This window comes from Drosophila elegans, unplaced genomic scaffold (assembly GCF_018152505.1).
Source record: "Drosophila elegans isolate 14027-0461.03 unplaced genomic scaffold, ASM1815250v1 contig_476, whole genome shotgun sequence".
Lineage (NCBI taxonomy): Eukaryota > Metazoa > Arthropoda > Insecta > Diptera > Drosophilidae > Drosophila > Drosophila elegans.
Genome location: NW_024545863.1, coordinates 16,142,861 through 16,156,095, shown reverse-complemented (window position 1 = coordinate 16,156,095; position 13,235 = coordinate 16,142,861). Strand labels below are relative to the sequence as shown.

The following is a 13,235-nucleotide window of genomic DNA, read 5'->3' as shown; positions in this document are numbered from 1 at the left end:
CGGTCCACGAAGTTCGCTGTCGATGCCGATGGACGAACGAACTTTAGCTATTTCGGATTCCATTCCGGGTAACTCGCTGCCTCTGCCGCTGCCTCTGCCGACGTCGCTGCCGGCGTCCATTGTGGATGCTGGCGTCGAGTTTTCATATTCGGATTTCAGTTCGTGTTTTGAGATGCGCCCGGTCGCGCGTGTTTAACGGAAAACGCTAAGCGGCACAACTCTTTTTAACCGGTTCCGGTTTTGGTGAACATTACCAAAGAAATCGTTACAAAAATCGAAAAAAAGTATAACAGAAATTTAGAGAAATACGCATAATAAATATCAAATTAAAAATATACTTAAAATTTTAAAAAGGTTTTTTAAAAAACTTTAAATAAATAAGAAAACTAAATACGTTGTCTACTTGAAGGCGTACATTGCACTTTCACCAACACAAACAAACAAATAAATGCTCACTCAAACACACACACACACATACACTCAGAGAAGAACAACATGCAAATTGAATTCGCCATGCAACAATTAAACACAAATCTCGGCTCAAAGCAAATGGCGGAAAAGGCGTCACAGCCGTCGCCATTTTATATGCGAGTGTGTGCGTGTGTGTGTGTGCTGGTAAGCGAGTGCATGTGCATTGCTCGTTTGTGAGTGTGTGGGCCTGTGCATTTTAAAGTGAAATGTGCATTAATTATGCACACATATTTCACTCAACCACACATACAATGACCCTGTGCTTGTGTGCGCTTTGCGCGAAGTGAAATTGAAATTTTATGTAGAATTTATGAAAATTCTACTCACTGGTAATTATAATCGCCTTAAGAATTGTTTTAGTGCCAATTAAATCTACCAAAAACATCCATGAAATAGACAAATGGAATATTAAAATGAAAGCGAAAATAGCTTTGCTCGAAAAACGCGTAAAGTTCTAAGTGTTAAAAAGTTTGTGTTTAACAAATGTTTTGGAAAGTGTAACAAATTTTTTAGACATGATTGTATTGGAAATTTCTAAGTAGGATTTAAAAATAGGAAACTTGGGAGAGATTTTATATTTAAAAAATTGTCTAATTTAAGAAAAAAGTTTAAATTTCTTTTATTAGGAAAACACGAACTTTGTTTATGCTCTTGATGAAATTTGGACGAAAGAAAATTTGAATTTTCATTGATATAGCATTTCGATGTCATTATGACTACGCCTCATTTTTCGTAATCCATGTAATTAATTACCACATGTTCCAAGGTATAAAAACTTAAGCAATACTACTAAAGATAAATAAATTGTCATAGTTTATTATCATCTCAACGAAGACTTCAGGTGTTATTCTTATTTTTTGTGCTGCAACTCAACCTTAACCCAGATAATTATCTACTTAAAGTCTCAAGTCTTTCAAATACTCCACAAAAAACATTGCCTCTCAATGATTTTGAGTCTTAAACAGAAGCTGAAAAACAAAGAAGTCTTGAAAAACTTTCAATTCTCTTGGGGGAATCGAAGAGACGACCACATAAGATCCAAGACGTGTTAACACGATTTAGCATAGAAAAAACAAGGAAAGGGCCAAAGCCGATTATTTATCAAATGCCAACTCAAGCGAACGTGTCTCGAGTTGGGGAAATGCTCATTCATGACGCGATTTCCACACTTTCGAGGTGCCGGCCCAGGAAAACTAGACACTGGGTGTGGGAGACGACATTGGTCAACAACACAGCTCAAGCCAAACAACAAATGTCAACCCGCCGAATGCTTGTCAACTTTTTTGGTCCGTGTGGGGCTTGAGACTTTACCTGTTGAAGCCCAGAAACTGAAACAGAAACAAAAGCAGCAGCGGCGGCTAAGCAACAAGTAACGAAAAACAAAAAAAAATGTACAAAAACAAGTTCACAACAAATAACAACAGAATGCGTAGGCTTTGAAGTTTGTTTGTTAGAAGCACTTGAAATTGTCTGACCGATGGTCTGATGCCGTTGTTGATGTTGATGTTGATGCTGCGTGGGTTCCTCGAAAAGTAGTTTGATTAGTGGCAAAACTCGAGATTTTGACCAGCAGCTCTCTTGAGCATTAATTGTCTATTTAGTTAAAATGTATAATCACCGAATCGGATTTTGTTGGTTTTAGTAGTAGGTTGCAATCAAAACATTTCTCGTGACTTTAAGCTGCATTAAAAGCGATTTTATGTTTCTAGCTCGTTTGGTTAATATTTAAATGAGTTTTTGTGGGTGTTAAATTTTATGATTTAAAACGTTTTAAGCGGAAAATGGTTTCACAAAGTGAGCATATATGTTTATAATTTGTATATATACAAACAATATTTTACAATGTTACAATTTTTTACTTTTGAAGCTATGTCGGTTTAAACTCCAATCTTAATGTTCTTAAAATTCAAAATAAACCTTACTCCAAATAAAAAAAAAGAATTTGTACTACAAAATGGCAATTTTCATTTCATAAAAAAACCATTACCATTTAAAATTATTATGGAGAAGTCAAAAAAGTCAACCGCTAAAAAATATTATGCTGGCTGCATTATGAAACACTCGAAACTTTAATGATCGCCCGGCCAGAAATGAAAAACTCCACGAAAAACCCAACCAACAAGAACACGCAAACTAACAACTATAACAACACATGCCCGCAGCACAATTGAAGTGCACTTTGTTAGACCAATTAATTTACATTTCCGCGCAAAGCGTGGCCGAAAAACTAAAAAAAAAAAAAACGTGAAGAGTGGTGGGGAAAACCAAAACAAATGCAAACCAAAGCGAATGGCGGAGAAAAAAGTTTACATAGAAACAAAAATGGAAGGGCGAAGTTCCACTTGAGGGCAAGGCAATGGTCCTTGACTTGGACGCTGAACGCCGACGATTGACCAGGCTCTACAGCTCCTGTTTGTTTGTAGTTTTTCCTTTTTTTTTTTTTTTTTTTTTCGCTATCCCCGTTTGGACTGGAATGACCACAGATGTGGGTGTGTGTGTCCGATGGTTAGTTTCTGATGAGCACTGTGGACTGTAGCCAGTTTCGAGAGGCTCTTGTCAGTCAGTGGTTGGGACGAGATGCGGAAAAAGCTGTGTGTTGCATACTTTTGAGCCTTGCCAGGATTAGCGAATCGTGGAAATGAGGGGACACAAATGCACGGTTGACTTGTGATTGACAAGCTGCATATCAAGCTTGTTTTGCTTTAATGTTCAATGAGGGACATATAGTTCTTATTCCTAAGCATTGTTAAGCCTACAATGCTAGGTTTAAATTTCTCTCCTATTTCGATTTCAAAACAAAAAATAGTTTTCAACTTTTTGTTTATTTATTTTGATATTTTAAATAATTGTAAACTTCAATAAGATTAAAAACCACAACTTAAGAAATGTAGTTTAGTTTTAAATAATAGGTGCAACAAAAAATATTCTTCAAAACACATTAAGTGTCGTAAAAAAAGTTTGTATGATATTATTAATTAGTTTATGAAGTTAAACTCACATAACATTTTTGCAGTCTTTTTTTTTATAACTTTTTGTTTTAAGAAATTTGTTAATTTACATATCTAAACCCTGGAATCTTTTCTGACATTTCGAGCCAGCTTTTCATGTAGAACCTTACCATTTTTTCAAATTTGCTTAAAAATGCTTTGGTTGTAAATCAAAAGTATATGTTTCGCGGCTTGACTTGGCATCTAGTTCCATTTCGCATATCTCAGCATCAGGTTTCCCAATCTGTGTGTAAGTTGTGCAAGCACATAGCTTTTCACCCCCGCCCACTCCTCTTGCATTCTAGATAAAGTTATTTGTCATTGCCATCTGCAAGGGAGCCACCAAAGATTACAACTTCACTTTGACTATAATTGCTTGAACGTGGCACCAGTTCCATCTCTTTTCGCAGGACTCGACTCCTCTTTATCCTGCACGGAATTTCCGTTGCGGCAACTCGAGGTTCAAACAAGGCTCTCTTTTATTTTTACGTTTTCCTGCATTTTTTATTTTTTGGTTTTTGTTTTTGTTCTCATGTTATTGCATTTAATTTGTGCCAGTGCTGGGCTGCCTGCTTCCTGTTTGCTGTGCGCGAAATAAAAAAAAAAATGACAGTGGGTGGAAAATGGGGTTGGGAAAATGGGAGGGAGAACTGCAGACGCCGCACAGACACTGTGACATGTTTACAACGCTTCTATGACTCAATGTGTGTGGGTGTCTCTAGGAAGAAATGATAACTCGCGGCCAAACATGCGATAAAAGCAAAAACAGCACGGCAATGTTTGTGAAAAACAGGAAAAATAAGGAAAACTAGAAAAAGAAAAGGAAAGGCGGGAGAGTTTGCAAAAAAAAAAAAGTGTTGCAAACGAAATTAAATGCGAACTTTATGCAGCTGGAAATGCAGAAACCGAGCCAGACATAAAACAACACAAAAGATGTTCTGACTCTTTCTATTCTGCGCTTTCCATCTCTCTCACACACACAGACATTTTGTCTAGCACTTGCATACTTTTGTGCTGAAGTCCTTCCTCCTTTTTTGACTCTGTGTGTGTGCTTGTTTGGGTGTGTGTGTTTGCGCTTTCAATTCCATTTCCACTTCATTCGTTACTGTTTTGCAATGTTAACTACATTTTCGCATGTTCTCAGCGCTCACACTAAATGTTATTTATTCTGCTTTTCCACTGCATTTCCCAACGCTTTTCCGTACCCTTTTCATTTTGTAGTTTTTATTGTAATTTTTATCGCCCGGTCTTTCACATTTTTGTCCTTTTGCGAAAATATATAAGAGAATTATGTGCATATTAAAAATGCATTATCATTTTGTGGGCAGCTTCAGAGTGGGAGGAATTAAAAGAGTGTTTCTCAAGGGTTTGTGTTTGGGCCCTCGCTAAATTTTTGTATATTTTGAAGGGCAGTTTCACGATAACTCCGGCACGTAGAGAATACAAAATTACTTTAAGAGTATTACATATTTATGTTGTCGTGAGACCAAAAGTATTTGATTTCGACTTAACAAATTGTCTCTACATACAAATTTATCACCTCTGCAAATTTGTTTATGTCCAGTGCCATCCATTCGAGAATTTGCATTCCCATCAATATTTTGCTTGGACGCAGCACCCAAGAAAAACATTTCATCAAATAAATCAACACAATCTTCCGACAGTTGCATTGGAAATCCAAATAGGAAAAAGAAAATCCAAATTCTTTTTCAGAGGCCAGATCGAAAAATTGTCGACACAATTCACTCGCAATTGGCAAATGTCATGACAGCATCTGTGGACCTGCAATAAAACTAGAAAGTGTGAATTCCAAAAAAACTCACCACAGATAAAAATACACTTTTACGATTGTAGTTAAATTAAGATTATGCATTGTCAAAAAAATGTAAGCTTAAAATTCCAGCTTCTTTATTTTATTTTTCTTATTGTTTTGTTTTTTTGTTTTAATGGGATTTAATTACAAATGGACAATTGCACCATGCAGAGCATAAATATTCGTAGCATTAATGTTTTCAAAGACTGCTGAACCCCAAAATATTTTCGCAGACATGCGATTGTCAATCAAAAATATCAAAAAAGAAAAAACAGAAATGCAAAATGTAAACAGAAAAACATGTTCCAGACTTGCTCTAAAAAAAGAAAAAACGAAACCACATAGAAGATAATAAATCCACATCAAAATTTCAATGTCATCTCCCTGGCTGCGACATAAATAAATCTTAAAATAATATAAAATCTCTGTGTACATTTCCAGTTCTTGTTTTTCTGTCGTGTTTTAGCTAGCCAAATTAGCGTAAAAGAGTCACAGAAAAGAACCGCAAAAACCAAAAATGTCAGTTAAGAGTGGACCAGAAAGTTACAGCAGATTATAAGCGACATGTGGTCGAGGGTGGGGCAGTGGGGCTTGATGATGTGCCCTACCAACCACAAAATGTGGGTGGGTGGTGGTGATTCTGATGCTCATGCTGGGGCCATTGTGGTTCGTTGTTATGATAAAGTTCACAACTATTTGAAAATGCCAGCAGCAGCAATAGCAACAAAAGCCGAGCAAACCATACAAAACACATGCCAGATAAGGCTTATCATGCTTCAAGATAATAAAAGTTAAATAAGATTAAAATTTTTGAAAAAACCATCAGAAAGAGAGAAATCCGAAGCGAAAGTTTCATCTCCAAAAAGTTTTCCTTCGCCTTAGATATTATTTTTAGTTGTAGTTGGCTTAACCCAATTCTTTTCTGTCACTTCGTGCACTTTTCCACAGATTTCACTTTTTCACCGGCGACTCGCGTTGTGCGGTTAATTAAATATTCAGTTAGATAAAAGAGCTTAAAGAAAAGGCGCTTATATTAGAGACCCAGGCAGAAGGGTAAATAAGCTCATAAAAAATATGCCAGCACTGGCGCCACAAATTATTTGCCCTTACCTTAACGTCGCCGGCACACAACAACAACAACAACAACTAAAGCGGCATCAGCGGCATCAGCGTCGAAAGGCAATTTAAATTCTAATGATAATACCGCAAAAGCCTTTGCCAGAATCTCCCTTAGGGGATGGTTGGGGTGCTGGGATTTTACCCAGTTCCAATGTGTAAGCGAGCTTGGTAAATTAGCGCGCCTGGAAACCGACTTCACCTGCAGCATCTCGTCCCCGGAAAATATCCTCTGGGATCTCTGGCCAACATAAATCGCAGCAGCTAGGAAATTTGTACTTCATTTCCGTTTTCTTTCTTATGCATAATTTTCAACACCTTCAGAGGACCCACTCCCTTTATCTCTTTTAGCTGTTTCTTTTGCTAATTATGCTTTGTTTACGCTGTGTAGGATTATATGTATAAATATGCTAGGGGATGTGATGTCCTAAAGGGATTTGCACTACGGCACTGTTAAGAAGAAAAAATGGGTATATACAACATTATGCATTTATATACACAGAGAAAAGATAAACAAGATACACAAAACATTTATAGGAGTTAAACGAACACCAAGTGTCATTAGCTTCAAACAAATTATTGTGGTGAATTTTTGATTAATGCAGAAAAGATTTAAGGTAATAGGTAACTATTACCATAAAGAATTTAAATATTTAACACTACATCAGATTTACTTTTATTAATTACAAATCTATTGCACAAACCAATGAATTTCCGTTCGGATTTGATTCAATGATACAATGTCCAAAAAACCTCCCCAAAAATAAACATTAGCTCAATTATTTAGTGATCATTATCTAGGACGCCTTTCAATGAGTTTCAATCAGAAAACCATTTAAAGTGCCAGTTATCATTGAGCAAATTGAAATTCATTTGAAACCCCCAAAAACCCCAGACGCTTAACTGGCGGCGTAATTAACCAACCAATTCAAAGCTCAAAGCAAATATAAATCATCATTAAGGCTCCTGCTCAAGCACGAATTCAAACCCCAGAGAGTTCGACCCGCTAATAGAAAAACCAATGGGGAAAATAGTTGAAATTTCCATTCACCACTCAAGCAATTTGGTAAATTGAACGTAACGAAATGGAACTTTGGGGAGCCGACAAAAGCTTTCCGCAAAATCAAATGCCAAAAGGGCTAAGAACACGATAATAATCCTATCAAATGGCCCGAACAACAACCAGCCATTGATCCCTTGGTCCGTTGGTCCTTTGGTCCGTTGGTCGGCCCAAAGTCAATTTTTTAACACTTTGTTTGCCTTTGGCCGAAAACAAAACAGAAACTTAAATACATTTCGTCCATCCATCGCTCAGCCTGCGTGTGCCAACAATTATTGCGTCATTAATCAGTCGGCATTTGCAAATTCCCCGACACTCTGTCCCCCTCACCCTCTTTTCATATATCCCAATACATATAGTATATATATATGGGAGGATGAATCCGGGCAGCAGCTGGCATGACTTTTGTGTGGCTGAGCGAAAAAGGCAAATCTTCAATTTTATTGATTGTTGTACCCGATTCGGTACCGAAATCCAGGCGAAGGAAGATGAATGAACACTCTTGACGCATGAGACTGGAAAAAGTGGTGAAAAGATTTTTGAGCAGAGCCCTGTGAAGTATAGATACACTTTCGAAATAATGTAAATTTTTTATAAAAATAACTTTTGATTTAAAACCAAACAAAATTATATGTAATTTTTTATATTTTAACCCTAACTTGGATAAAAACTTACAAAATATATTTCACTAGAAAAATATTAAACGTTAAATTCTAATTACTTAGGGAAGTCATAAGTCTAGAATTTGTTTTATTGCATTCTCATTTCTATAATTATAATGAGAAAAAAGAATGGTCTTTTATTTTAGTGCAACCTGTCAAATTAATAATCACTTTAAGGTTTAAGGCTTTTGCTGTTCGCTGAATCCATACGAATTTAAAACAATGTCCAGATGTAAGGCATATGTAAAGTCTTATGATGACAGTGGAAACTCAAAGAGTTTTCCATGTGACTTGACAGTAGTAGTCCCCAGTTGACTGCAGCAGGAAATCGAGAGGCGAGTGTGTTCCCGTTTTTTGCTCCCTTGGCCAATGGCCATTTATTGGGCCATTCCACTTTTGTGTGCGTAAGACTCCTTGAGGCAAGAACCCAAAATGCTTGCGAAACGCATTAAAGGCCTCGCAACACATTTTCATTTTTATTTCCCACACTTTGCCATTTCTGCTGGCTCCTTGTGTCCAATCGCCCAGCGGCACTCACAGTTGCGTATCAATAAAATATCCATACATGCATGTTAAGTAAGTGCTCCCCTCGCATCCATGCTCCCGATATCTGAGCTGTGATTCCTGCACCCGAATCCCGAAACGAATTGGGATTTAAGTGTTGTACAAGGAAAAAGGAGCCGGCATTGTTGCCGTATAAAAACGAAATGTACTTGTGAGATATGCTGGTTTGGGAGTGAAGGGAATACCGAACCGGACTTGTAAGCAGTTAGCCGAGAAACGTGCCCGAGGTTATTTGCAAAGAGAACCGAAACCAATCCCCAAAAAAAAGGGAAAGCCAGAAAAAGGAAACTTGTCGTTATGTGCTTGTTCAAGTGGTTTCAACTTGATATTGCGTATACGCCGCATTGAACACTCGGATTATAAGTTGCAACTACAGGAAAAAGCTTGGAGTATCTAAAGAAGTTTCGCATAAACAACTACGAATAACAATTTTATTTGCATTAGAGTTGAAGAAAATTAAAGTAAATTAAATGATTTATGAGTTTTCTATATAACTTTTTTAATATATTCGAATAAATTATAATGCTAGGTTACAAAACGTAGTAAACAAAAACCTGATTTCCGCAATTGAAACTCCATTCCCATTTACTTTGGGAACTATAAAAAATGCTTAAAAGTATCGTTACATATATTCTATATTCCACTTTTCCACTTCCATTAGCCATTCAATATCACTTAGTCGACACAACTCTTTTACCTGACGAATCCCTTTGCTTTTAATTGTTCGAAACACTTTGTTATTGGACTTTCGACTCAGTTATTGTTGCAATTTTCCTTCTCCAGTAGTTTGTGATTTTGCATAACAATTTCATTAATTTTACGACAACAAGTGAAGGAAACTTTTCCCTTGGCCATCAGTGGCAGGCACAGAAAAGGAAACAGGACCTTCGAGGAAATCACGTAACAGCTGGTCAGTCGAAAAGGGAGTGTGGAACTTTCATTGTATGATTAAATCTCTGACAAAGTTTCGCCTCTGCTTCATTTAATTGTTGCCGTTTTTATTGTGCAAATTATTATTGTTAGTCAATTGAATTAATTTCGCGCACTGCGTTCATTCACTTCACATTCCTGCCATACCAAAAGGAAAACGATTTGCTGAATTCAATTAGTTTATTGTGATTTTATTTGCGCCAGCAAAAAAGTTTTTCGCAGCCAGCAATAGCAGCGTGAAAATGCCAAGAAAAAGGCGAAAATTGAAATGGGAAAGCGGAAAGTTTTTCGACCATTTCCATTCGTCTGAAATTAATGGAATCGTCTTCATCCACCCCTTTCAATTAGGTGTTTGCTCCCTTATAAATAGTTCATGTTTCGATATTGCCACTTTTAATGTTTCTTTTAAGGTTTCTCCTTCTTTTTTATTAAAGTTTGAAATTTTGCTATTCACTTTCGGTGCACGTTCGTCTCTGAACTTTTATTATCGAAATAATCGAGTTTTAATGCCCAGCAAGGATCCCCAAGAAAGAGTCGCATAATAAATAAATAAATGCGTTTGGCCCTTAAAAAAAGAAAAAGGATTCAAATGGAATTTAAATTCGGTTATTGTTCTTTTGAACTTCAGCCATTATCTAGATGATTATTACTTTAAGAATTCTGTGGCGGCCTTAAAACACCCAAACCAAATTTTCATAACTTATGGTGTTCAGTGCGTATACATAATAAATTTTGTTGCGCCGGTCCTCAGGCAAGGACTTTGGATTATCTAGCCTTGGGTCACTGAAGAATTATGCACGTAATTAGTTTGGATCATAAAAAACTTTTTCAAATAAGTGCTTAAATTATTTTGATTTGATTCTCACCTTAAATTTGGTTTTAAGCCTTAAAGTTTGTTCTTAGGTTTAAAATTTTGTTCAACATCATTTTCTCATTTCGGTTGCTTTATTCTTTATTTATAACTTCCGTTAAGAGTTTATTTTATAACCCACACACACCTTTTTCCATTTTCACACCTTCATCATCATAAAACGGATACGCAGACGGTCTCAGACACACAAAGACATACCACAGTGGAACAAGCGTATCAATGGCATGCCCAAAGCCCATAATCCCACTTCGGCTGGCTTTTAGCGGATTAAAACTTTTCAGTTGAGTGCCCAAAAGCAGCCCAAGACTGCCGCTCTTGTTCGCCCCTTTCTTGCACAAGAATCTTGATTGTGTTATTAACTAGCTTAAATGGGTGTTAATTTCTAGCCCGAATACAGTACGTTTCAAAACTTTAATGTTCGGGAATAGATCTCCAAAAAAATCGATTTACCTTTATATTTTATTTAGGATTTACCTTTTGAAAGTATAAAATATAAAAAATTCATTTCAGTATCATTTTCTTAAATTAAGTAACTAAAATGTTCCCAGGGATAAGTTAGTTGTAGCTGACCTTATAGTTCCGCCATTTACTGTATCAACGAATATGGCCCGTGGCAGGTCATTTGTTGCTTGTTTGGCTATTTCAATTAAATGTTAATAAAATTGTCTAACCGAAAAAACTAATTTCAGTGCTTACTGCCGTGGAAGAACAGAGAGGGGACGACCAGAAAGAAATGGAAAATTAGGGAGCGAAAAAGAGAGGGGGAATGCGGTGACTGCGTGGTCTACAAATTGGCTAACTTAAGTACCGTTTCGTTCTAGTTCGGCTTTTTCTTTTTATTTTGGTGCTTGCTTGGTGCTGCGTTTTCCCTTTTTGCAGGGAAAAAGTTTATGGAGCGCTTACATTTCCCTAGCCATTAATTCTACCTTGCTTTTCAATTAGTGTTGCCGTTTGCCTTTGGAGCGGTTTCCTTGGCCCGTTTTGTCCTTTATCGCTTCCCGTTCTCCCTGGCCACTCTTCCCCTCGGTCCATATGTATATATCCTGATTTATGCTGTCGTCCTGCAGGATTCCTCCCACATCCGAGGCTCGCCAGATGGCTTGAGGTGACTGCAGCGGGCTTATCTCTCGCTTTCTCTTCACTCTTTCCCTAGCTTTCTCTCCATCTTAACTAACTCGTCTTCATTTCTCACTTGGCTGCGTATTTGCTGGGTGTTTGCATGGCTGTGAATGTCTATGGATGTCGGGACTGTCCATGGTTTTGTTAGTATTGGCCATGTTGGGAATGTCTATTGGCCTGAAGGTGTCCTGTTGATAAATTGCCAAGCAAACAGGGTTGGCAGGTGGTTTGTTAGAACGGGAAAAAATACATGTTTTTACACAAAGATATTTTCATATATTAAGGGTTTTAAATATCCTTTTAAACAACGAATTTTATTGTCACAAATCTAGGTTTATTCAATCAAAATTAAGCATTGACCCAAAAGCTAAACAAATAAACAGTCTATAAATAATAAAAGTCAAATGCAAAGTAAAATAAAGCAAATTTAGGTTTTCAATAGCTCCGTATACGTATATAGAATATAAAATCTGCAAGCTTAAATATTCTCAAGCCGAAATATTTTTAAAACTTTGAGTGAGTTTCACTAACAACAAATAAATCTTATTAAAGATTGTGAACTTTCAAAACTATTTTTTTTAACTCTTAATAGAATTGTGTACCGTGGTTTTAAAAACATTTTTCAGTTTGTTATTTCTCCCAACCATATTAATTAAACTTTTCGGTTTTATATGTTTTTCTTGAACTCCTCGACAACCCAGCAAGTTTAGTATATTCCAGACTATGCAAATGGCAAATCGTCGGCATTTCGAACGCGCTAACACCTACTGGAGGAAGGCTTAGCCAAACAAGCCAGTTGCCCCATGAGGGGCCACGCCCCTTTGCCACCCAACTTTCTCTACTTTTCTCTCCCTCTTCAAGCAGGTTTACGCTTCTGCTTTCTATCAGTGTCGTTTTGTTATTTATCCTGCGTGCCTCTTGACGCCTTTGGGGCATGCCACTTAACACACATCGACCACCGCTGTTGCTGCCACGCCCCTTTGTGGGGCGGATTGAAAAAGAGGCGTGAAGTGGGGACCCCAGGATGGGTGGAGTTGCTGTAATCTTTTCTTGAGCTCGGCGTGCAATGCGTCGCGTTATTTGCTTTTCATTCCCTTTTTTTTTGCGCTTGTGCTGCTTTGCTTTCTGCTTTTTTAATTTATCATGTCTATTTGCTTAGTGTTTGAGCCTGGCCCTTGGCGTGTAGTACAAGTACAATTTTTTTCCTAGCACCGAGTCCTTGCTCCTTCTCCTGTTCATTTGTTATCGCTGTGTTGCCTGTGTTGCTCTTGCAGCTTTTCACTTTTGAATGCGGCGGATTCACTTTTAGCTCCTTTTGTTTTTTTCTCGATTTTTTCCACTTAGTCGATCGTTTTTTCTTGGAAATGTAAGTTTTGTCCAGCTCTGCGGATTTGGTTTACACTCCCATTTCCCCCTTTGGCTTTTCCCATATCCCCGGATTTATCCTTTTTCATCGAGCAACCACCTTGTGGTCAGACTTTGCTGCTGCTAGTTTGATTAGGTTTTCAGCACTAATTGAAAATCATTGAATGAGGTTTTCTCATCAGCATGTGTTTGGCTAATTTGTTGTCTTTTAATTAATTTATGGTGAGTTTAATTAGCGAAAGGTGCGGTTACCGCTGGTAAATTGAAAACTTAAATT

At 37.2% G+C, this 13,235-nt stretch overlaps 1 protein-coding gene across 17 annotated transcripts in view; it reads left to right on the top strand.

Moving 5' to 3' along the window:
- The window catches only part of LOC108135750 (dystrophin), a 165,673-nt gene that overhangs the window by 54,826 nt on the left and 97,612 nt on the right, over positions 1 to 13,235 (top strand). For 2 of the 17 annotated variants that reach the window (XM_041709568.1, XM_041709567.1), the window contains exon 1: positions 371 to 800. The exons of the other annotated variants lie outside the window; for them this stretch is intronic. The gene's annotated coding sequence lies outside the window, so the exon portion shown is untranslated. Of the gene's footprint in view, positions 1 to 370; positions 801 to 13,235 lie in introns of those variants that run through there. 17 annotated transcript variants of the gene reach the window in all.